At 44.6% G+C, this 24,870-nt stretch overlaps 1 protein-coding gene across 1 annotated transcript in view; it reads right to left on the bottom strand.

The window, feature by feature from the left end:
- KIAA0319 (KIAA0319 ortholog) overlaps positions 1–24,870 on the bottom strand; it is a 993,525-nt gene that overhangs the window by 753,501 nt on the left and 215,154 nt on the right. The window lies entirely within an intron of this gene.

The following is a 24,870-nucleotide window of genomic DNA, read 5'->3' as shown; positions in this document are numbered from 1 at the left end:
CAGGAAGGTGGGGCGGGGGAAGGGCAGGGTAGGGGATGCTAAAAACCAGAATATGGATAATTGGAGGTAAGTAAACAATTTAATTAATAAAAACGAATTTTGGAGCACGCACTGCATCGCATTTTGCGATGCAGGGCGCGCTACAAACTTCATTTTATTTATTAAATTGTTTACTTACCTCCAATTATCCATATTCTGCTTTTTAGCAACCCCACCCCGGCCCTCCCCTCCCCCGCCTTCCTGCCCCGCCGTAACTCCCTCCACGGGCCGCGGCTGTTTGGCTCTGCCCAAAAGACTATTACTCTCTCATCTCATTTTATTGGCTGCTTGATGTATCATTCCATGTTGGGATACAAAAGTCCTCTGCACAATAAAGGGTGTGTACCCCTACCCTGAACGCCCATTTGTACTGCTGTCTAGTTCCCTAATGCTTATTTTTGTTATCATAGGCAAACATGGATCCAGCGTGTGTGCCATTGAGGAAAATTAAATTTTGGCCATGTTGTGTTCCCTAGCGCGTACCCCACCGACTCCATGTACCAGCTTAAAGTGCATGTAACTTCCCTCCTGTGCCAGTTATGAAGACGCAAATACATTTGCGTCCACCGTCAACTTGTCCTCTTTCAGACGCACCATAAATGGATTATATAGTCCGTTCCTAAGTATGCTATGCCAACGTCTTTTTGTAGTACACTTTTCACTTTTTCCTGCTCTAGCCAGAGTAGGCCCTGAATTCCTGCCATCTGAACCTCTTTTGTGGCTCCTGGCTCTGCCCAGGCTACCTCTGTACTCATGAACTATGTCCTATATTCAGCGCGGCCCCTTGCGCTCAGCCCAAGCCTGCTTTCTGCCAAGACTGACTATAACCTTCGAGTTATCTGTTCCGCTCCCCGAGAATACATTCCTGCCTACTAGATCCTGTAAACATCCTCTCCAGCTGCAAAGCCAAAAGGGCCGATCTGTCTTAATGCAAGTAATTCATAGCCTCCGTTGCCATGCTGCCATGGAAGGCCCCGTGCCCCCACGCTTCACATGTAGACACTCAGGCGCTTATACACGCATCCACAGTTAGCATAGAATAGCTTCTACCCTAGAGACCTTTCCGCCCAGATAGTATAGTTCCTAAACATCAGATATCAGATATGATAGAAGTACAAGTTGATCTGACATGCCAGACTTCTGTCTCTTTCCGTCAGTGTAAATGTCAAGACCCCTGCACCCCGTCAGTCACACGTCATGCAGCTGCGCGCGCATCCAAGCTTCCGATTTCTGCTGACATTGCAACATTCTGTTAGCACCACCCCTTGGTGCCACCCACTTGCGTCACCTATCAGTGACGTTTCTAGCACACACCTCTAGTTCACGCCTAGTTTACGCCTCTTGATGATGTATTGGTACCACGTGTATACTGTTATCTTGTCTTCTCTCAGCTGTTACGCCTCTCACATTGAAACTTATGATGTAAATCAAGTATGTAAGCTATGTAATGTCAATAAACGAGAGCGCGCTCATCTATCCCTTCTGACACCCCTGTGGTGGTCAGAACATGATATCCTGATTCCTTTATGAGGAATAAAACCCTTAGAAACTCTAACACCACGGACTCTGTTTTCTTTCCTTCTACTTGAGTTATCATTGATTAAGTACTTACCTGCATAGAAATTAAGAGAGTAAATTAATTATTTACGTCATTTTGGCGCCCGAATAGGGACCCCTCCCCCACCTCACGCGCCGGAAGGTGCGTTGCAATCCGTGTCCCCTGCCATCAGTTAGACGGACTACACGTGTACTGGCAGGATTTCCTGCATCCCCCTCTGACACACGGAGGTGACGAAGACTGCAATCAGTGCCCAGACGAGGCGGTGAGGAGTGCGGAGGATCCCGACCAGAGCCCAGCCGAAAGAAGCAAGGTCCGAGGTGTGAAGAGGCCCACCAGTTTTCCGAAGTTTTCCGAAGTTTTCCGAAGTTTTCCGAAGTTCCGAGTCGAGTCCAGTCGAGTTTTCCGAGGCCTTCTGTTTCCGTGCTTCCCGGTGAGTACCATTGCTGGGTCGTATCTAGACGGGTTTGGGTACGCAAGTCCGGTCTGCACTGTTTTTAGGCAGTGTATCTGTACTGTTTAGCAGTATATCGAGTCTTCCGAATTTCTGCACTGTTACAGCAGTGTATCCGTACCGTTGAGCGGTACATTCAGTGTAGGGGGTAGTTAGCTATGTCTTCAATGTTTTCATGTAATTAATGTTGTGGTATGAATGTGACTGTTTAAACGTGTATTATTGTGTTTTTTCCATATAATATAGCTGTCAAAAAGTATTAAGGAATAAAGATCTAGCGTTCAGTAAATAAGTAAGCAGGATGCCGTTCCTCAGTAAGTTAAAACAGATTGGAACTAGGAAAGGGTTACTAGAGGAAGAAATTCCTATCCCCCCTAGGGACACTCCAGGCAATTTTATGTATCAAAAGCACGGCATAGATGCCATATTATATCTAGATTTATGGGCCGATTACACCAAGCACCTAGACGAAAGACACAGATGGCCAGTTACCGGAACGTGGGATGCCGAGTGCATCATGAGGGTAGAAGAAGCATTATGGAAAAAGAAAGCTAGGCAATCTCAGAAGGACGCCATAGAATTTTGGCGTAAGGAATCACGTAAGCGTGCTGACAAAGCACTCCGTAGAGAAGACAGACTTAAAGAATCAGATAAAGAGCGAGAAAACGAATTAGTTACTGAAGGGATCCGAGTAAAAACAGAGCAAATAGACCGTGCCCGAAATAATCTTGTAAACGGTATGTACCTCGCAGCAGATGGCCCATCCGAAACTGAATCAGAGATACCGAAAAACTTACCGACACCATTAGTTCCAACTAAAGTAATGCATAAAACTACTAAAGACATATTCCTGAATTCATATCTAGAGGATGTAGCACCAGCTTACACCAATCTGCCTGTTCGTGCCCTGCCTACTGACAGGGATGGGGGTGGCACTACGCCCCCAGATTCAGCTCCGCCGGTACCGCAACAGACCTCTCCCGCTCCGCCAGCCCCGCCACCCCCCGTACTTAAAACGGATCTACCGAAACCAGTACTACCTGATCTTACTAAACGACAAATTCAAGTCCAGATACAGACTCCACGGAGAGATAATGCCCAAGCATCCGCCTCAGGAGGTGCGACAGCGGGTCTACAGACCCCGCCACCGACACACAGATTGCATTTAAAGGACACTCAGAATCCTTTCCAGTCTCCCTACTCATCCCGGCTTGAGGCATTGAAAGATAGGATGTCATTCTGCAGATATGATCCAGTGCCCGGAACAGACGATCTGATGGTATTAGCATCACTGCGCTTAAGATCTGCCACCGATAGCTTGCTATGCTGTGTAGGAATGCAGGAAGCTCTCGACAGACTATACAAATTCATACAGACGGGGAAAGACCCCGACAGTGTCAAAGCTGCCATGTATAAACAGAAAGTTGACGTTCAGAAACAGATATTACGATTCTTCATTAATTGTGTGATAAGAGAACGAGACAGGCCCGGGACAGATCAGAGTGAATTAGACGCATTGAACAAGTGGGGCCAAAATATAGCAGAAGCAAAACATGACAAGGGGACTAGCATAGCCACTATGTCCCAGAAAATTAGAAAGGCAGTATTAACTGCACATCAGGAAGACACTGATAAAACTTCCTCCGAGGAGGAAGATGAAGATGAAACATCAGGAAAGTCTACAGATATTATAGCATATGTAGGTAGGGGAAACTACCTTAGGAAAGGTGTCCGTCCGGAGAGCAAGAGAGTTCTTTTCTCCGCTTTAACCAATCCGAATTCTTCTGAACATCAGTTCCAGGAAACTGATAAAAGGCTTCGAGATCGAGTAGGGTATCATATACTCAATTCTATGGATGAACAGGAACTAGCCCGGTCCGCCGTGTTGTGGGCAGAAAACCCAGATATATATAATGATGACACGTTAGTGCAGACATTCTTGAACCTTTCCCCGGAAGAGCAGAAAATAGCAGGTGTATACATGATTCAGCACCTCCTCATCAAGTTCAGAAACCATCATTCTGATCCAGGTCCCTTACACGAAACATTAGAAGCACTAATCATGGATAGATGGAGAGGTTTTAGTACCAAATTAATACAAATAATTCTAGAACAACGACGTAAGTATAACACCTTCCTGAGCTCTGAATATGTTCCCGCCCCGCCTCCAGAAAGAAAAATGTACCACATGCAATGCGGTGGCGGCATTGAAAGCCAGAATCCCTTACGAGAAGTACATCCAGTTATGGGCGAGGATCATACCCTGAAACGTGTGTATGTTCACACACCACTGACTAAGTTAGAACTATTAGAAATGAAGAAATTAGTTCCGTGCCATGATAAAGACCCTGCAGGTTTTCACAGAGAGCTTAAAGACATGTTATTGATGGGAGATTACACGTATGATGATATTATGAAAATGTTAAAAGTACTGTTGCCCACGGGCATTTACGAGAAATTAAAGGAGAAGGATTGGGAAGTGGGAGAGTCAAAGATAGCATGGGCGGAGATAGAAGACGAAGAAAAGAAACGAGTCCCAGGGTTAGGCCTTGGGGATCTGACTAAAGCATTACCAGGTTTAATAGTACAGGTTCTGCCAAGATTATTGACAACTAGAAAGGAAGATTGGGACGCAATCTCGTCCTGCAAACAGAAACAAGATGAAGATACTAGTGACTTTTATTCAAGATTCGAGAAATGTTTCATTATCAATAGTGGTCTAAAAACAAGTAGCGAGTCATATCCACACCTTTTTGTAACAAAATTAGTAGAAAACGCCCTACCCCTAGTTAAAAATAGAGTGTACAAGGTTGAAAGTACTTGGCAGGCAAATACGCCATCACAGATGTTACAAATGTTACAATATCACCAGAATAGAATTAGGGAAGAACAAGAGCAGGAACAGAAACGTATGAAAGACACGAAAATGAAAATGTTAGTAGCTCAGACAATTCCAGCCGAGGGTCATAGAAAAGGTGGGGCTCAGACAAATCATTCTGCCGCTCCCGTTAAAGGGACATGTAATTATTGCAAGCAGCCAGGTCACTACGTACATGAATGTCCAGTCCTGAAACATAACATCGAGACAGGTAAAACTAAAGAAAGACCGCGTCCGCCTAGACATGAACAGGGTCATCAACAGACCTCACAGAACGAACTGCCAATGCAGAATACACAGCCTATGCATGATCAGTCCCATACACAGCCACAGCATGCTTAGACACAGCCCGCTGCTGCAACTAGAGAAGTCTCACAACAAATGTACCAGTATGCCCAGTCGGCATATCCGGACTATCAGCGTTATACATGAAACAGCCTAGGGAGGGAAAGTGATTTGCCTCTTATTGAAATTCCTGTAGATCAAGAAGGTCCATATGTACATAGTCACGTATTAGGAAAAGACAGAAAGTTTTTAATTGACACAGGGGCAAGTCGCACTACTATAAGTCATAATGAAGTTCCAGGGGCACCCCTCTCAGGCTCACAGAATGTTTCCCTTGGTTTTTCAGGACAGCCTATTGTAAATGAAGTATCAGAACCAGTACCACTAGCTGTGGGTCCATTATCTCGAGTTACAGATTTGTTACTTACGAAATCATGTCCCGAGAATCTGTTAGGAATTAAAACACTAAAAGCTCTAGGAGCTATAATTTGCTGTTCCCCGGAGGGAGTCAGACTCTTTCTACGAGATTTCAAGGGTCATTATGTTCTACGTGACTTTGATGTCAGACTGAAAAATGTACCAGATCACTTATGGGCAAAAGGCCCAGCTGATGTAGGTTGTATGCATATCACACCATACCGTGTTACACTCAAGACAGGAGTTGTTCTACCCAGAATCAGACAATACAAGTTACCACCCGATGCTGTAGTGGCTTTACTGAAAATAATTGAAGAGCTTATCGCCCAAGGAGTGGTCGTAGAGACCGACTCCAATATCTGTAATTCGCCTATCATTCCAATTCTTAAACGTACAGACCGCAATGCACCGCCAGTATACCGGCTGGTGATTGATCTTCGAGAACTGAACAAATGCATTGTACCACAGTATCCTGTGGTCCCCGATATCTCCACCCTGTTAACTGCTATTGATTCAGAAGCAACGTTCTTTACTGTAATCGATCTCAAGAACGCCTTCTTCAGTGTACCCATTGACCCGGAGAGCCAATATCTCTTCGGATTCAGTTTAAATGGACGAAGTTTCAAATTTTCCCGCGCACCTCAAGGATTTACAGAAAGCCCCAGCATCTATAGTCAAGCCCTGAAAAGAAAACTAGATTGTATCCAAATGCCAGTTAATACAGCTTTACTACAGTACGTCGATGATCTGCTGATCACCGCACGAAGTGAGCCCGAATGTGAACAAGCATCTCTGATAGTTTTGCATTTTCTGGCCGACAAGGGACACAAGGTGTCTCCTTCGAAGCTACAATTCTGTGTTCAGCAAGTTGTGTACTTGGGTCACTTGCTGTCCAAAGTGGGGAGACAGCTCACTCCCGATCGCATTCAGTTAATAGTAAACATGCCCCGACCCCAGTCACAAAAAGAAGTGCGGGCCTTCATAGGCCTCACCTCGTACTGCAGACAATGGATTCCTCAATATGCATTTCTAGCTAAACCACTCATCCAGTTAACGACACAGGAGGCAGCGACTTCGACTGTCCTTCCTTGGACTCAGGAACACACACAAGCCTTTGAGGAATTAAAGAAAGCTTTATGCCAAGCACCAGTTTTAGCGACACCATGTTACAGCAAACCTTTTACACTTTTTGTTACAGAACGTGATGGTACAGCATTGTCTGTCCTCACTCAAGATCAAGCAGGTTCACATAAGCCTTGCGCTTATTTTTCAAGTACATTGGATTCAGTAGCACAGGCACTCCCTGCATGCTTAAAGTCAGTAGCAGCAACAGCGTTAGCAATCAGACAAAGCGATTCAATTGTTTTAGGTCATCAGTTAACAGTACAAGTTCCACATTCTGTAGAGGTTCTGTTAAACAGAACCCAGACTCAACACTTGACTATAGCACGATTGACAGGTTACGAATTGACATTATTCCAGCCACACATAGAAATCAGACGCTGCAGTATCTTGAACCCAGCAACATTGTTACCTACAGTTATGACAGATCCAGCTCCACATGATTGTATAGAGATTATTAATGCAGTAACAAAACCCAGACGAGATTTAACAGATGTTCCACTGACAAATCCAGACCTGACACTTTATGTGGATGGTTCATGCATGAGAACAAGTACAGGAGAGTTAGTGGCCGCATATGCCGTGACCACTGAAACTGAAGTTAAAGAAACACATCGTATTGATACACTGTCTGCTCAAGCGGCAGAGCTCATCGCTCTGACCAGAGCCTGTATTCTAGCGAAGAACAGAAATGTTAACATATACACAGATTCCCGTTATGCGTTCGGAGTCGTACACGACTTCGGCATGCTCTGGCAGGAACGAGGTTTCCTGACCTCTCATGGTACAAAGATACAGCACGGTCCTCTCATTCAAGCACTGTTAGAAGCAATACATCTGCCTTCAGCCATATCAGTCATGAAGTGTAAAGCCCATACTAAAGCCACAGATTCTGTTTCCCAGGGTAACGACCTGGCAGATCAGACAGCAAAACATACAGCACTAACTCACACTCAGACAACTGATACGATAAAGACAACAGATCCGACAAACTGCATGACAGTCAGAGATCCCACACTAGATGTTATTGACATTCAGACACACGCTACTGCAGACGAAATAAAGAAATGGATCGAACTAGGAGGGGTCCAGACAGATCAGGGTTGGATGACGAAGGGAAAATCTACATGGTTTCTCCCTGACTCTATGGTTCAAGTCATGATAAATACAGCACATAGTCCTGCCCACCTGGGAGAGAAAGCCATGCTAGACAGTTTGCGAAATCTCTGGAACAATAAACACTTACGAGCAGCCGCAAAACAGAAAGTGCGTACTTGCATGATCTGTTGTCAGTTCAATCCAGGTAAAAGCGTCCCTGTAGAGCAAGGTGGATTTCATCCTCCCGATCACCCTTTTGAAGTCCTCCAGATGGATTATATCCAGATGGACCGTTGTCGAGGATTTAAATATGTTCTCGTAGTTGTCTGTGCTCTGTCCCGCTGGACCGAAGCATACCCAGTCCCAGATTACACTGCTCCGACCACTGCCAAACAGTTGGTTCGTGAATTTTTCCCACGGTACGGCTTGCCTCGTGTTGTGTACTCAGATAACGGTCAGCCATTCTCGTCTGCCCTAATGAAAGAAGTTTCCTTGTTATTGGGATACCAGTGGAAGTTCCATTGTGTCCGACATCCAGAAGCAGCAGGCCTTGTAGAAAGGCATAATCAGACATTAAAGATTCGCCTTGCCAAAATATGTCAGGACAAAGGGGTCGACTGGATAGTCGCCCTGCCGGTGGCACTATTCTATATGAGAATGGTCGCCCATTCGAGATCAGGGCTATCTCCGTACGAAGTGGTCTTTGGCAGACCACCGAATATGTGGGGGACGCCCATTCCTAAAAAGATAACCGATGTTGATTCTAATATGTTGACAGATTACCTTGCCTCCTTGATGTCTGCACTCCAATCATGTCGTTCACAGGTTGCCGCAGCCTTCCCTGACAACACCGATGTGAAGGAGCATGACGTCCGCCCCGGTGACGTTGTTTTAGTCCGAAACTTCGACAGGAAAAGTCCGTTGGAGCCCCGCTGGAAATCTCCGAAGACCGTTCTTCTAACAACAAAGACCGCAGTCAAGTTGGAAGGAAGAAAGGGGTGGGTCCACCTAAGCCATATCAAAACATTCCCAGGACTGAAACCGGAACAAGACACACCCACCCCCACCAAAGACTCTGATAACAAAGACTTTTCCGAATACAAACGAGAAAAAAGTCCTCAAGAACAATATCGTATGAAGTTACGATCTAGCAAGTCAGACAGTTTAATTGTTTAAGTCCTCCCCTAGGTGAATCGGTTAAATAGTTTCTGACATGTATCCCCTAGATCGAGTTAGAGAGAGAGAGGAAAAGAAAAGAACATATTGCAAATCACTTCGTAGTCACTGCATAGTGACACTAATAATCATGTTTATTCTCAGTATATTAATAATCATTGCTAGTATCTTGTTACCTATATACTATCCTATTTTCAAGCGTGAACAATCTGCTTACAATGTCTCTGCTGAACACACTTTTAGTGAGTTACCTCCTCATGAGCTTTCCTACAGACTTGCGCTGCGCAACAATACATTCATTAGTATGTTACATCATTCACATCAAACTAACAATGCTACAAATTGCTGGATATGTGGCCGACTCCCTCCCTACCAGAACTACAAGGGAGCCCTGCCTCTCTTTCCGTATCCGTTCACTCACAATGGCTCCTGCGGAGCATGGTTTAAGATAATTAATTCTTTAGATCCCGACATTGCTGTTTTCGATGGGGGTTGGGTTTGGGGAAACTTGAACTTGGTCCTACTAGACGTCTGTTACCCGGATAAGGAGGGACTCCCCATTAGAATAGGAACTGATCTAGAAAATGAAGTATATGGATTAGGTAATTACACAATTAGCCTTATGATTCTTACTGTCGAATCCGAAGCCGCACCAGTTTTACCTATTATGTCAGTACTGCCAGTCACTTGTGAATTATGTATCAAGAAGAAAGGTTCAGTACACTTAGGTCATAGTAAATGCACTACTGTGGTCGAATTCAGTGATGATGGAAAGTCATCTTTCAAAGCTATCAGTCATTCTTACTTTGTGTGTGGTCATACCGCATACATTCGTCTACCTCCAGATTGGGATGGTACCTGTTACATTGCATTCCTTCTGCCACCCGTTTTTCTAGCTCCTTCTGATTACCATAGAAATAACAATCTAGTAAAGAATAGACCCAGAAGAGATGCCCCCCTTGTCGACTACACAGAAACGGCATGGGAACAGTACACTGACTTTAATAAAGGATTCTTTTTCTTCTTAGGCCCTGTCCAGAATAGTAAATTAATACGCAGATTAACTAGAACACTTGAAGCTGTAGTAAATGAAACTACCTCCGCCTTAGGAAACTTAACAGAGGAGCAGTCCGCTATGCGGGTTGTTGTCCTTCAGAATCGTCTTGTAATTGACGTCATCTTGGCAGATAGAGGTGGAGCTTGTAAGGTCATCGGGTCAAGCTGCTGTGTTTTCATTCCACAGAATGCACCATCTGTATATCAAGCTATCACCCGTCTTCATAAAATTGCAAATCAGATACATCAGAATCCAGGCACCTGGACTTGGTCCGGTTGGTTCTGGACAACGTTAACAGCTTGGGGATGGAAGATCCTATCCTTCCTAGGCATTGGCCTAGTCCTAGTATTCAGCTGCTGCTTGTGCCTACAGTGTGGGCCAGCGATTTGTGGACTATGTGCCACTTCTTGTATTGAGCATTCCAGTTTTCACTCAAAACGTAACCGAAAGAAAGAAGAACAAATGATGTTACAAGAACAGACTGATCGATTCATGAGGATCGATATTTCATGAAGGGTCCGTAGGGAACAAGGAGGGAATGAGGAAAATTAAATTTTGGCCATGTTGTGTTCCCTAGCGCGTACCCCACCGACTCCATGTACCAGCTTAAAGTGCATGTAACTTCCCTCCTGTGCCAGTTATGAAGACGCAAATACATTTGCGTCCACCGTCAACTTGTCCTCTTTCAGACGCACCATAAATGGATTATATAGTCCGTTCCTAAGTATGCTATGCCAACGTCTTTTTGTAGTACACTTTTCACTTTTTCCTGCTCTAGCCAGAGTAGGCCCTGAATTCCTGCCATCTGAACCTCTTTTGTGGCTCCTGGCTCTGCCCAGGCTACCTCTGTACTCATGAACTATGTCCTATATTCAGCGCGGCCCCTTGCGCTCAGCCCAAGCCTGCTTTCTGCCAAGACTGACTATAACCTTCGAGTTATCTGTTCCGCTCCCCGAGAATACATTCCTGCCTACTAGATCCTGTAAACATCCTCTCCAGCTGCAAAGCCAAAAGGGCCGATCTGTCTTAATGCAAGTAATTCATAGCCTCCGTTGCCATGCTGCCATGGAAGGCCCCGTGCCCCCACGCTTCACATGTAGACACTCAGGCGCTTATACACGCATCCACAGTTAGCATAGAATAGCTTCTACCCTAGAGACCTTTCCGCCCAGATAGTATAGTTCCTAAACATCAGATATCAGATATGATAGAAGTACAAGTTGATCTGACATGCCAGACTTCTGTCTCTTTCCGTCAGTGTAAATGTCAAGACCCCTGCACCCCGTCAGTCACACGTCATGCAGCTGCGCGCGCATCCAAGCTTCCGATTTCTGCTGACATTGCAACATTCTGTTAGCACCACCCCTTGGTGCCACCCACTTGCGTCACCTATCAGTGACGTTTCTAGCACACACCTCTAGTTCACGCCTAGTTTACGCCTCTTGATGATGTATTGGTACCACGTGTATACTGTTATCTTGTCTTCTCTCAGCTGTTACGCCTCTCACATTGAAACTTATGATGTAAATCAAGTATATAAGCTATGTAATGTCAATAAACGAGAGCGCGCTCATCTATCCCTTCTGACACCCCTGTGGTGGTCAGAACATGATATCCTGATTCCTTTATGAGGAATAAAACCCTTAGAAACTCTAACACCACGGACTCTGTTTTCTTTCCTTCTACTTGAGTTATCATTGATTAAGTACTTACCTGCATAGAAATTAAGAGAGTAAATTAATTATTTACGTCACCATGACAAGCCTGTATCACCGATTGTAGTCTTGCTGCACTGGGTGGGGCACCCAAAGTGCTACCTTCATAGTGGGGGAAGGCTGCCGCCTTCCCCAAGAGTTAAGCATCATGACCGCGGTGGTGGCAGCATACTGTGTAATAATCAGTACGAGTGAACAGGTCCTTTTTACCCAGTGTCACTGGATTGAGACAGGCTATCTCACCTTATTTAAAGTTCCGCTGCTGTGTGCTTTACTCACCGTTGGCCCAAATCAGGTGGTGCAGGAGTAGTGACTGCACTGGATGTCTGTGTGCCTGGGAAGGGTATAGTTCAGGCATAGAGCAGGGCTGTGCAGTGATGGTATGGTTAGTGCCATGAACCGAGTGTATGTATGTCTGCAAGGAATACACTACATGAGAGATGTAATGCTATGCAGTGTGCGCACAATGAAAAGCATGTGCTGGGTGTGTGTGCTTGCGAGAAGTACAATATATGAAGAGTGAAGTATTGTGCAGCGCACACATGGTGTGTATGCATGCTGGCATTGTGTGTGTGTGTTTGCCAATAGCACACCTTGGTACAATACAGAAAGGCTAAAGCACTGAACAGTGCACACAGATGTAATGTGGGTGCTGAATGTTGTTGTTGTTGTTGTAATACTTTATTCGATAAAAAAATTATCATCAAAGTAGATACAATTTCATCATAAAAGAATAAAATTCATATTAATCATATCATAATACAGAGACAAAAAAACGTATTACAATACAGAGTCAATATATGCAGTTAAAAGGCCCAAGGGCATAAAGTGCAGTGGCATTCATTTCTTGATCAGCCAAATTAATTAGTCTTGCTTTCTCCCCCCCCATTCTCAATTGCATAAGCTTTGAGCGTATCTGCCAGGCTTTTCCCAGATACTTTGCAACTCCGCAAACGACCATCATGGATGTTGTATCCGTTGTCAGAATGCGAAGGGCCATCATGTAGTGCCTCACTCCCATTTCCCTACATACTGGTTTTAGCCATCTTTTCCTATCCCCCCTATAGGCACTACAGGCAAACAGGAAGTGTGCTAGGGACTGTGTGGGGTTTGCACATCCCGGACAGGTAGCTTGGTGGGACATGGAAGGTTTCCAGCGCTTAGTAAATTCATGCAAAGAAAGTGTCCCATACCTCAGTTTTAAGAAAAGAGTTCTTTCTCTGGATATTTTAATACAATCTAAAAAGGGTTCCAGCTTCCTCACTGGTTTGTGCTCTAAGAACTGATCAGTTAAAACACCCCACCTAGTATCTTTTAGTTCCTTAGCCTGCACCCATTCCCAGTACATTTTCTTAACCGTTTCTTTCGGGGGTGGGGGGCTTCTGGGATAACCACGCTTTGCTCAACTCCAGATTATTGACCAACTGTCTCAATTTGTTCAGCCATACGATCTTCTTTGAGCTGTTGAAAGTGATAAGTTTGTCAAAAACTGCTGTATAGTTTGCGCACCCAATATAATGATGGACGGAGGCAAACTATATATTTGATTGATCGTCGTCCCATGTCATGAAACAGTGGTTTTAAAGGGGTAGAGAGGGGGAGACCGACTAGATCTCTAAAAAACTTGTTTTCAGCTTTAACTAGCTCTGCAGTATTGTCAAAACCCCATATTTCTAACCCATAAACTGCAGCGGCTAATGCCTTCCCATCATAAACGGCTAGAGCAGGGGCGATGGGTCTACTAAAAGAGGCACGATGATCTCTTGAAATGGGTCCCGACACTCTTTTAAGATTTAAAAGCATTTTGGCCACATGGGTGTCCCATTTCATTCTATTATTGACCCTTTGTTCCCAAGTAGTCAAAAGCATCCACCTCCTCTAGTATTGATCCATTGAGGGCAACATTGGTCTTCCTAGATTTTTTAGTCTGGGACAATACCATCAGTTTTGTTTTAGTGGTATTGATGATTAAGCCACGTTCTTCACAAAACAGGCTAAACCTGTCTAGGAGTTTCTGGAGACCAGAGGGAGTTTTAGACATCAGGAGGGTATCGTCCGCGAAGAGGAGGGTCGGTATCTTTTCGCCAGCCAGGGCGGGAGCGTCGGCTGGGTCCTCTCTCAAATGGTCTGCCACCCCATTTGCAAAGAGAGAGAACAAAGTCAGGACCATCACACTGCCCTGACGGACCCCCCTATTCACTGGTATCCTCTTAGTTGGTTGGCTGTGACTCCCCCATCTGATTCTTGCGTAGGTGCCTTCGTGTAATCTTTTTATCAGCTCGAGGAGGTATCATGGGAAACCCATGTCCTGTAGCACCTGCCAAAGTTTGGCTCGGGGCACAAGGTCGAAGGCGGTTTTCAAATCTATGAAGGCTAGATATAAAGAGCCTTTCCCGATGGACGCAGTTTTCCAGTATATCGCAGAAAATCTGAAAACCTGGTCCACCGTAGCCACCTTCTGCCTGAACCCCGCTTGTAAGTGCGTCAGGATGTTTCCTTCTTCTAGCCAGGACACCATTCTAGAAATGAGAACCCTGCCGACCACCTTCTGTATTACATCAATTAGACTTATAGGTCTATAGTTGGCAGGGTCCTCTCTGGCCACTTTCTTATATATTGTGACCACTTCTGCTCCTTTCCACGATTCAGGGACTGGATGGCCCTGGGCCAGAAGGTTCATTAAAAGAAGAATAAAATTAGCCCAAAGGGTAGGGTCATGTAGGAGTATATCACCTGGCAGGCCGTCCGGGCCAGCAGCTTTTCCAGGCGCTATGTTTTTAATGGCCGATTGGACCTCAAGAAATGTAAAAGGGTCTACTGATTCGGCACTCATATAATCTGTTTCTGATTCTAATAGGGCACCTAACAATTGTTCGGAATCAATCTCACAGCAAAAGAGTTTCGAAAAATGGGAGTGCCATTGCTGGTCAGTTATATGGTTTTGTGCGGGCTCTGCTCCCCCTCTAGTAAATGTATTTATTAAGTCCCAAAATAAGGTTGAATCTTTTAAAAAAGCCGCCCTTTTGAGTTCCTGCCAGTGGTTTTCCTCCCATTCCCGTTTTGCCAATTCTATGGTGGAATTATATTCCTTTCTCGCCAACCTTACAGCTATAGGGTCTTTTTTACGAAGAGCTAGTGAAATAGATTTCTCTTTTTCCTACATTCAGCTGTAAACTATGCATTGCCACTTTTAGCTTGTTTCTTTTTGTGCCCTCCAGCAACCTTGGCCATAAAAAACGAACCTAAGTTTACTATAAAATCCCCATAGATTTCACTAAAATCTAATCCGTTCCCTTCATCCTGCACAGAATTAAGCATGGAAAGTTCCACGCTCTTTGATGCAACCAGCGCGCCTATGCTAGTAAGGATATTCTCTTGGCATTCCACCTTACACCATTTTAATCTACGGTTAGAATTTGATGGAACTACTTCTTTTGTAAATAATGGGCCACTTGTTGTCTTCCTCTTGTGATCCCATCGTAATTCTGTACAAAGGAGGTTGTGGTCACTATCCGGCATCTGCTTGACCTCCATATCGACTACATTCCCCCATAATCTTGTGTCCAGGAGAATCTAATCAATACGAGAGGGGCCATTACGTCTATTGAAGGTCATGGCCCCATTTGGATCCGAGGTCGTTCTGCCGTTAAGTGCACGTAGATTATATTCCAATGTTAAGGCATTGATCTGTAATGCCCTAGCCGACCACCTCTTAATTGGACTCAGACTCAATGCGGGATAGACTGTTTCATGTCTTCTTCATTGAGCCCCAATAGGTCTTCCTCACTTAGAGGTTCATACGTGCAGTTCAGGTCTCCTCCCACAATTATGTTGGATCGTGGTGGAATGCCTGATAGGGCCAATTCTAATAATGATATTGTACCCAAATGTTTGGCCCCCGGAGTTCCTCTGACATATACATTGAACAGCTCTACTCTATTACCGTTCAGTGGTCCTTTAAAGGATAGGTGTATAATATCTTCAGAATTTGTATTATGGACAGTAATATCCCAGTTCAGTGTTACCTTGACCCATATATGGAGTCCACCCGAAGGGCGGCCCTTTCCTTGACTTACCGCAGGGATAAAAAAGGTGGAATACCCTATCTTATACAGGAGGGACGTGCTCCAGTTCTCCTGGAACATGCACAGCTCATAGTTGTCAATGAATTCATTCCATTCTGGGATGACCAGTTTCTTTTTGAGGCCTGCAATGTTCCAGGAGAGAATCCGGATCACCCCTAGATTTCCTTCCCCATCTATGTATGGCTCCCTTCTTTCCTGATTCAATATATCCCTACCAGGGGGACTAGGGGATGTATTCATTGCACCAGACGCATGACACCCGTTTTAGAACTGACTTCCGGATAGATGATGCAATTATCTGCGGATAGTCAATCTATTCTATTTAGATCTGAGTCATCCCTGACCCCCACTACAGAGCAGGAGGGCAGGGATCTAATCTGAATATTAGAGTGTTTAGGGGAACAGGACCGAAACTCTAGAGCCACTAAATTCTCTGCCAATACTTCGTTGCATAGTTGGATTTCAATGCAGTCTGTGTGGGAGCTATGTAGGGACAATCTCTTGACACTAGTCATATCCTCCCTAATGATGGATCTGCATCTGCACAAGTCGAAGCCAGTGAATTGCTTTGTTGTGGATGGATTCTCTAGTTTCATACCCCAAGTTCATGTTTGGTTTTGAGACCCCAGTCATATAAACTATTGCACTCGGGTTTCTTGTGACATTATCTATTGGAAGAATATTTAAAACAGTCCTAGGCTTCCCGGTATTATCCGGCCTAGGATCATTAAAAGGTGGTATACTTGAGTGGGCAAACTTATTTCCAGATGCTATACCCCGTGTTCTCGTAATTTCAGCATATGACCTGGAACTCAGACTATGCTGTCTAACGGGGGAGGTCCCTATCGCGCGGCTTTTGGTCCAGGGGCCGTTTCTTTAATAGCCCACATTCTGTCAATAAACTAGAAGTTAAAGGTTCTGTTGGGTTGGGTGATGTCAATACTATTGCAGATGAATGGATTTGCAGAGTTTTTACCTTCTTAAGAAGTACTCTATTAGAGAATGAGCATTTTGGGCAATCCACATGTGCTTCTAAGCTTATCCCCCAAAGCCCTAGCACCACTCTCGGTGACTTGAGCAATCACATCCAAAGCATCCCCTGATTCCCCTTCTAGAACCACGAATCTATTAGAACAATTAATAGCCGTCACCCCTGTATTCACCTAAGTCTTCCCATGGGCAGTAGTTTCCGGAGTAACAGTAGGTAAATTAATGCCATTAGATGCCTCTGTTGGTTCTAGCCTGACAGGCCCTTCTAAAGAACTGTCAAATGACCATTGGGTATATGCTCTATTATAGTTAGCTATATTCAATGTAAGAACAAGCGAATTATGGTCCGAGATTGTTTTGGGGCATTTATCTATATCTACATGCATGGAGTATTCCATAGTTGTCATTGCATAATCGATCCTCACATATTTATTGTGGGGGGTATGAGAAATAAGTATACCCCGGATAGTTTTTATGTTTATGATCCCAAATATCTATTAGATCATAACTATCCATGAGTTGTTTTACTGCCCTAAAAACTTTAGGCTTACGACCAGTATATGTATGCTGTATCTGCCTATCCCTTATCAAAACCAAAGAAACATTGAAGTCCCCACACAGGATTAGTGTCTTAGGCCAAGAGGCCAGCTCCAATTCCAAACGTTCAAATATCTGAGGATCGTCCTGGTTGGAGCCATATATGGAGCAAATGGTAATGCCTAACTCTAACTCTACTATAACCCATCTACCCAAAGGGTCAACCAACCTGCGCTTAGCTTGCCCAAGAAAGGTTTTAGCTAAAATAGCCACTCCACGTATTTTAAAGGTTTGTGTTGTTCGTGCAAGTACGTTATACCCAGGCATTCTTAAGAGTTCCTTCTCCTCTACAGGTAGGTGGGTCTCATGGAGACAAAGGACGTCATAAGAATTCTGCCGGATTATTTCATACAAACGAGCCTTTTTCCCTTTATCATTCAGCCCGGCAATATTCCAAGAACATAATTTTAGTCTTCCCATAGAAGTTTTTTAAGTGGCATACTAGTAATACTATACATAATTCTATTTTTTCCAAAACCTGACATCAAAATTGGTACTCTGCAAAAGATTAAGTTTTTATTTGTAATTATTGTTATATAGCTTGTACATCTGAAGTTGTTCCTTTTTATATTTTTCCCCCACCTTCCCCCCTCCATCCCCCGCCCCACACATCCCCCCACACCCCCGCACCCAGTCTGTGGTGATGGAAAAATGCATCTGGGCCAGTGCTTATCTTTTATATAAATACAGATATAATCTTACGGGAAAATAGACCAATAAATCATGTAAATATATGAGGAAACAAACAAAAAACTTTTTACCGCAATGCTACCCTTTCCCTCACCCCCTTTAATTCTCAAGAGAGAGCCAACAAAGCAGGTAATTCAGCATATATTTCTATTTCAAACCATCAAGGTATTCTTTTGCCTTAATGTCTGAAGAAAAAAAGTTGGTTTGGACCTCATAGCTCACTTTTAATCTAGCAGGATAGTTAAGATATGCCTGTGCCTTCTTGAAAAGGTTTGATCATTTGACGGAGCCTCCACCTCCTTTCAACAGTCACATGGCAAAGGTCTGGGGGCGGACAAAATAGAAAACTGAATCTCTAGTACGACGCGCCTCAGGTCTAGCCTTCTCAGAAACTGCCTGTCTGAGAAGGAAATTTCCGAAATACACCAGGATAGCTCGAGGGTAGCCCCCCGGTTTTATAGCAGTCTTCAAGGCAAGGGGAACTCGATGTGCCAGTTGAATCTCGATGTCCCAATTCCAGCTAGATAGTTCAGGGAGGGTATCTCGAAAAAGCTGTATAATTTATATGCAAGCATCGTCTCCCTCCGTTGCCTCTGGAATGCCCAGCACCCACAAGTTGTTTCTGCGTAGTCGATTTTCACAGTCCTCCAGCTTCCACCTTACATCAGCCAGCTCTGCCTCATGGGAATCAACACGCTCGTGAGTCACTGCAGCCTCAGCTTCATTTGAGACAGTACGAGATTCTACCTCAGCCATTCGTTCATTAAAGGTATTAACAGTTCCAGTAAGTTTACACACCACTCCCTGTACCTTGCACAGAGCTACCTGTGCCTTGCGGCCGTCATGTGAGGTCTCCTCCTGGTGTGCAGCAATAGCTTGAAGCACGGTATCTAATACAGTATCCAGTGTGGATGTAGTTGATTCAGATTGGGCTGGGCGTGTAGGGTGAGTAGGAGGAGTAAGATTTGATGCTGCTTTCAAAGGTATACCCGCAGAGCCAGAATATTTAACCCCTTCGATGCTCATGACGAGCTCAGCTCGTCATGAGGCACGGTTGAGCTGTGCTCATGACGAGTTGAGCTCGTCATGAACAATGGGAAAAATTCATAGTCAGCATAGGAGGGGAATACCATCAGCAGCGATGGTGTTAAGCAACAAGGTTGTTGGAGAATAATCCCAAGTCAGTTCAGTTGCCCCATGGTGGCTATTTTTTCTCCTTGCAACCGTTTTTCGACCCATCCTGGGATCGCTGTGTTTTGTGTTCTCTTCGCTTTAGGAGGTAAAATCAGTCTCAAGCTCAATTTTGTTTTCATCAGACCACTCAACTTCATCTGAGAACGAGAAGAAATCGCTAGGGTCTTTGTCAGTCTCACCATAGCCCCCAACGCCTCCTCACCAGCCAGACCAGCCATCCTGTTGCCATTATCCAGCCCCGATTGAGGTATTGTAGTAGGTATTAAGGCAGGTATGACAACCCCATGATTATGATCATGTTCAAGTTCCTGTCCCAGTTGGTTACTGACACCCCCAACTCCATTGTTAGCCATAATAGGGACATTTATTTGAGTGGAGATGATAACTCCAGTGGTGTTACCTATCTCAAGGGGGGTAGATACAGTTGTAGCTGCCATAGCGGGAGGAAGCGAGGAAGTCATACCTTCTGGGTGAATTACATAAGCTCTATCACCATTCACGTCTATACTGGCATCAGCATTCCCCACCACTCCAACGCCGCTACCCTCTGTAGTAATAGCTGCTACCCCCTCCAAAATCGTAAAGGTGGCTTCTGTATTTTGCAGAGTTTCAGTATTCCCTATAGCACCATTACTACCGCATTCAGCATCCACAGCTGTATCCCCTGTATTTTTCTGCACTCTCTGCTCAGCCGATCTGACTGACTGGCACTTCCCAATCTGACCCGGAAGAGGTTTAGCTGAGGTAGAGGCTGGAGCCTTACGGAGCAGATCGATAACAGAGGGACCGGTTGTGCTGCTTTTCCTAGCTGCTGCTCCACCATGCTTAGGCGTCTTGGGGGTAACAGCGGGCTATGAGCGCACTTCAGCTACAGCACCAGTCTCACTGCCCTGCTTGCTGTTCTGACCGGCAACCTCCTGCTCCCGCTGTGCCTGCCGCGCCGCTCTCGTCTTGGTGGCTGCGGCGGCCAGGGCGGCTGCATTCTTCTGGGCCATGTTGCTGCAATCACCAGTTCCCTCTACCAGTGAGGATGCCAGGTATGTTCCTTCTTTAACACCGCCTTGCGTCTCGGCTCGTGGGAGTGTCTGCTTATATCTCACTCTAGCCAATAGCTGTACGACCGTAATGCCAATAATAGAAGTTAGGAATGCTAGCTGCCCCCTCGAGGCGGCTTTCTCCCACACGGCAGCCTCAGTCCCCATCGCCCCTGATTTAACCCCTTACTCGCGCTTCTCATGTAGCGGGTGGCAACAATTCCAACATTCATCAGGATGAGTGGCTAAAATAAAAGTTCTTTTTTTACCCCTTTTCTTCAGAAAAAGAAAATATCAGCTCCGGGAAAGGTGCACCACTGCGGTCTGCAAGATCTACTTAGACAGCATTTCAGATATCAGAGCACTGGGTGGGATGCACAGTTCAGCGGTCTCTCACGCCGCCGCCATCTTGCCTCCCGTACCTTCGCCAAATTGGTTTCACTGTAAATTGTATATTTGATGTACTGATGTTAGCTCCCAGAATAGACATTCAGCAATAATCAATGGTCCATACAACCAGTGTGCAATCTCAATCTATTTGACGTCTACACAAGAGCACTCAGGTATAAAATTGCGCTGCATCACAGGCCACATCAAGATGTTGAATTCATGACTACATTTGTGAATGTAGTGTAACATTTATCTTATCACCTGCTGCAGTAGATACCACAACAACCACATCAGCAATATGTACCAGGGTTGAAGTGCATGGAAGAATTTACAGAGTTTTCATGGTACAAAAACTATGAATTTTAAACATTAATGTTAAGGTAGGTATCTCAGAGCTTCTAAAAGACAAATGAAGAAAAGCTATGCTACTGGGCCACAGGAACCCGATGCAAACCTTATTTCTTTTTTAAAAAATTTAAAACATTTGATTGTGAAAGGAGCTCCTTGATAGCCATGTTAAAGAATGAAGGATATGTCCTCAATAACTTAACCGCAATCCCTGGCTTTAGCTCTTCATGCTGAATCGGCCTGGGAATCCCCTAATGGTATTTTCAGATATGGGGTTCAGCATTGGCCAAACTGCACTGCATGGTGCCCTGCGATGGGGGTGGAATATGAAGGAGGGATCCCAGAGTCTATTAAAAGCATGCACATCCTCTTTGAATGACAATATTTACAGGGTTGTTAGCACACCCAGAAGGCTTGGAATCTTCCCAAAGTCAGGACACACTGAGTTCCACAGCCCAGCATTAAAGACTTGCATTAACTTCCCATCATGGTTCTTGCTGTAAAACCTGGATTTTGTAATGATGCTTGCCTTGCTTGATCTCAGGGAAACATTTCTCATGTTGTTCTCCCTCCAGTACCCTATAAAACAATCATGATCATGCCCAAAGCAAAGTAAACATAAGAAAGAAATTGCAAATATTGTGAAAACCTGTGCCGTTGAGGTGCAAATAATTAGAAAAATACTGCCAGGTATACAGAAAAATACAGAAAAACAAATGTATTATTATTATTATTATTATTCTGAGTTTTATATAGCGCCTGGTTACCAAAAGGCATCCCAGCGCTGGTGGTAGGATTATGAACAGCCAAGAAAGCCAAAATAATGCACTTTAATTCAAGTGGAATACCGCAATTATGCCCCTACAAAGACCAGAAGACTTTGGCCAAACTGGGTGACAAAAGGAATAACCGTGAACTCTTGCCTCCGACCCTAAAGAGCATCTGTTAGTACTAGGGACTGCATGGCCCTCTGTCTACCTAAAATGTACATTCACACTCTGTTCAGATAGACTTTAAGGGCAGAGATTCATGACTTGTTGGCCATTTAGGAATTACCTAAGAATTGGTCAAAAACAATTATGATTCACATCAAGCTAAGATAGGTTTATGCTAGAAAATCTATTATAAGTCATGGAAACCAATTAGTGATTGTGAGCAATTAGATGGATAGTTGTGTTAAGTGTGAGCCCTACTCAATCAAGAGCCACAATCCACATCAGGGTGAGCCACTCAATTCACTGATTTAACCTGCACTTAACCCTTTGGTAGCTTGGCACCAAAGTAGTCAAGCTTAACTTAGAAGTAACGTGTAAACTATTTATGCAGCACAAAAACAATAATAAAATGAAAACATAACACAAGAAAAATCTCAAACCAACTGGAGATATTTGCTTTTAAACATTTAGGGACAAATAGTGCTTAAAAGCACAAAGCACCAACTGAGGTTATCTGATCGCGCAGGGCTGAGGTTAAGTCACAAATTCAGGCCGACTGTGATGGAGTGCGGACCAGATACAGGGACCAAGTTAGTTCTTGGGAAAAAGAAAACATGAAATCCTGGTTTTGGATCCTTGTGCTCCGCAACGCCAGTCCCGAGGAGTGATGCGGCGTCCAAATCGATGATGCGTTGCACAACGGAGGTTCGATGAGCTTCAAGGGCTGCGATGAGGACATGCATAGAGGCTGAATCGTGCCGTGTTGGTTCCTATGAGGAGCGGCGAGGTTCACAATCAGGATGCGTAGTGCAGCGGCGATTCCGATGAGCTGTGAGGTCTGCGACGTAGTCTTGCATTGGGGTTGCGCTATACTGCATTAGTTCTGGTAGGGACCACAGCTTGGCTGGCAGAGCACCTTTGGCCCTACTTCCAAGGGTCCAGGACTGGGGGGGGGCACAACTTGGGGCATTAGTATTCACAACAGGTAGAGTCCAGGTGCAGGGGTGAAAAGGGTTATAGCCTTTTCTGTCCGGGAGGCTTTGCTCAGGAGGCCAGTCAGCTAGCCCTTGGAGTCACTCTGGTGGTCCAAGGTTCAAGATGCAGGTCCTGTCCTTCTCGCTCAGGCAGCAGGACAGCACAGTAACAGGGCAGTCATCCTCACAACAGCACAGCAGTCCTTCAGAGTCTTCTACAGCTCCCGGGGTGTACTGAAGTGTTGAATCTAAGGGACAACTCTTTATCATTGGTGCACACTTTAATGTGGGGGAAGCTTCTGAGTACTCCTACATCGGTGTCTAGAAAGTCCTGCCTCTCTACCCTGGCTGCAGCTTGTCAGGAGGCACAAAAGACTAGTGTGAAATCCTTTGTGAGTGTGCTGAGATAGAGCCTTTATGATGTGCAAGTGTTGTAGGTGACAGATCTTCCCCCTCATCCTGACAAGAGATTGACTATCCTGCCAACCACTATTCCCACTTTGTTTTACTGTCTGGGAGCACCACACAAAGACCAACTGCCAGTTATACCTAGTCATGTGACCCAGGTAGAGGCTGCAAGCACCAAATGGTTATGTCAAGAAAATGCAAACTTTCTATTAGTGGCATTTTCAGAACTGAGACTTAAAATCCAACTTTACCATTAAAGAGGATTTAAAATTACAATACTGGACTTCCCTACCTGCTCCCAATTGAAAGTTATCCCTTATTAAATGTAATAAGGTAACCCAATATTATGCCATTAGAGAGGTAAGCCTTCGAATTGTGAAAAGTTTCCAACTTGCTGCCTTTTCGGAAAAAATTAAAAACAGTGCTTTTTCAGCAAGCATGGGGTGTGCTGTAAATTTGATGATCAGCTGTTGAATGTGGTTGGCATTTACTTGGAAAAGCGCATAGAGACCCCGGGGTGATTACGCGCTATATAAATTAAATAAATAAATAAATACGTTTCTCACTACAAGGACATGTAAAATGTAAAAGTACATGTCCCACTTTTTACATACAAAGTACCCTGCTTGGTGGTCTGTTATGGGTCTACCCTAGGGGTGACAAATGTATTAAAAAGGAAGAATTAGACCTGGCAAGAGGTTTATTTTGCCAGGTCAAAATGGCATGCATAGGCTGCAATGGCAGGCATGAGATATGTTTAAAGTGTTACTTAAGTGGGCAGTACAATCAGTGCTGCAGGCCCGCGAGTAGCATTTAATTGACATGCCCTGAGAATACGTAGTACCACTTTACTAGGACTAACAAGTAAATGAAATGGGCCAATTGGGTATAAGCCAGTTTCACTATGTTTGAAGGAGAAATCACAGGCACTTTGTTACTGGTTAGGAGTTGTAAAGTGTATAGAGTCCAAAAAGCCAACAAAAACGGTTTTGGACAACAGCAAGCTGAAGGTAAAACATTTTGCGATGACTGCAGAGAACTCCATGTTTAACAGTAATAATTAGGGATAGCAGCTGCTGTGTTGTAATGTTTGTGTAGTGTTGTGTAGTGTAGTGTTTTAGGTTTTAGGGTAATGTTGGGGGGTCGTGCAGGGTAGTGTTGCCGTGTAGGGTCCGGACTGGGTGAAGGGGCAGGGTTGTGCTGGGGGTAGTGTTTTAGGGTTTAGGGTAGTGTTGTAGTGTTTGTGTAGTGTAGTGTTTTAGGGTTTAGGGTAGTGTTGTAGTGTAGTGTTTTATGGTTTAGGGTAGTGTTGTAGTATTTGTGTAGTGATTTAGGGTTTAGGGTAGTGTTGTAATGTTTGTGTAGTGTAGTGTTTTAGGGTTTAGGGTAGTGTTGTAGTGTTTGTGTAGTGTAGTGTTTTAGGGCT

The sequence above is a fragment of the Lissotriton vulgaris genome, chromosome 4_1 (assembly GCF_964263255.1).
Source record: "Lissotriton vulgaris chromosome 4_1, aLisVul1.2, whole genome shotgun sequence".
In the NCBI taxonomy this organism is placed as follows: Eukaryota; Metazoa; Chordata; class Amphibia; order Caudata; family Salamandridae; genus Lissotriton; species Lissotriton vulgaris.
This window is presented reverse-complemented; position numbering and strand designations above follow the sequence as displayed.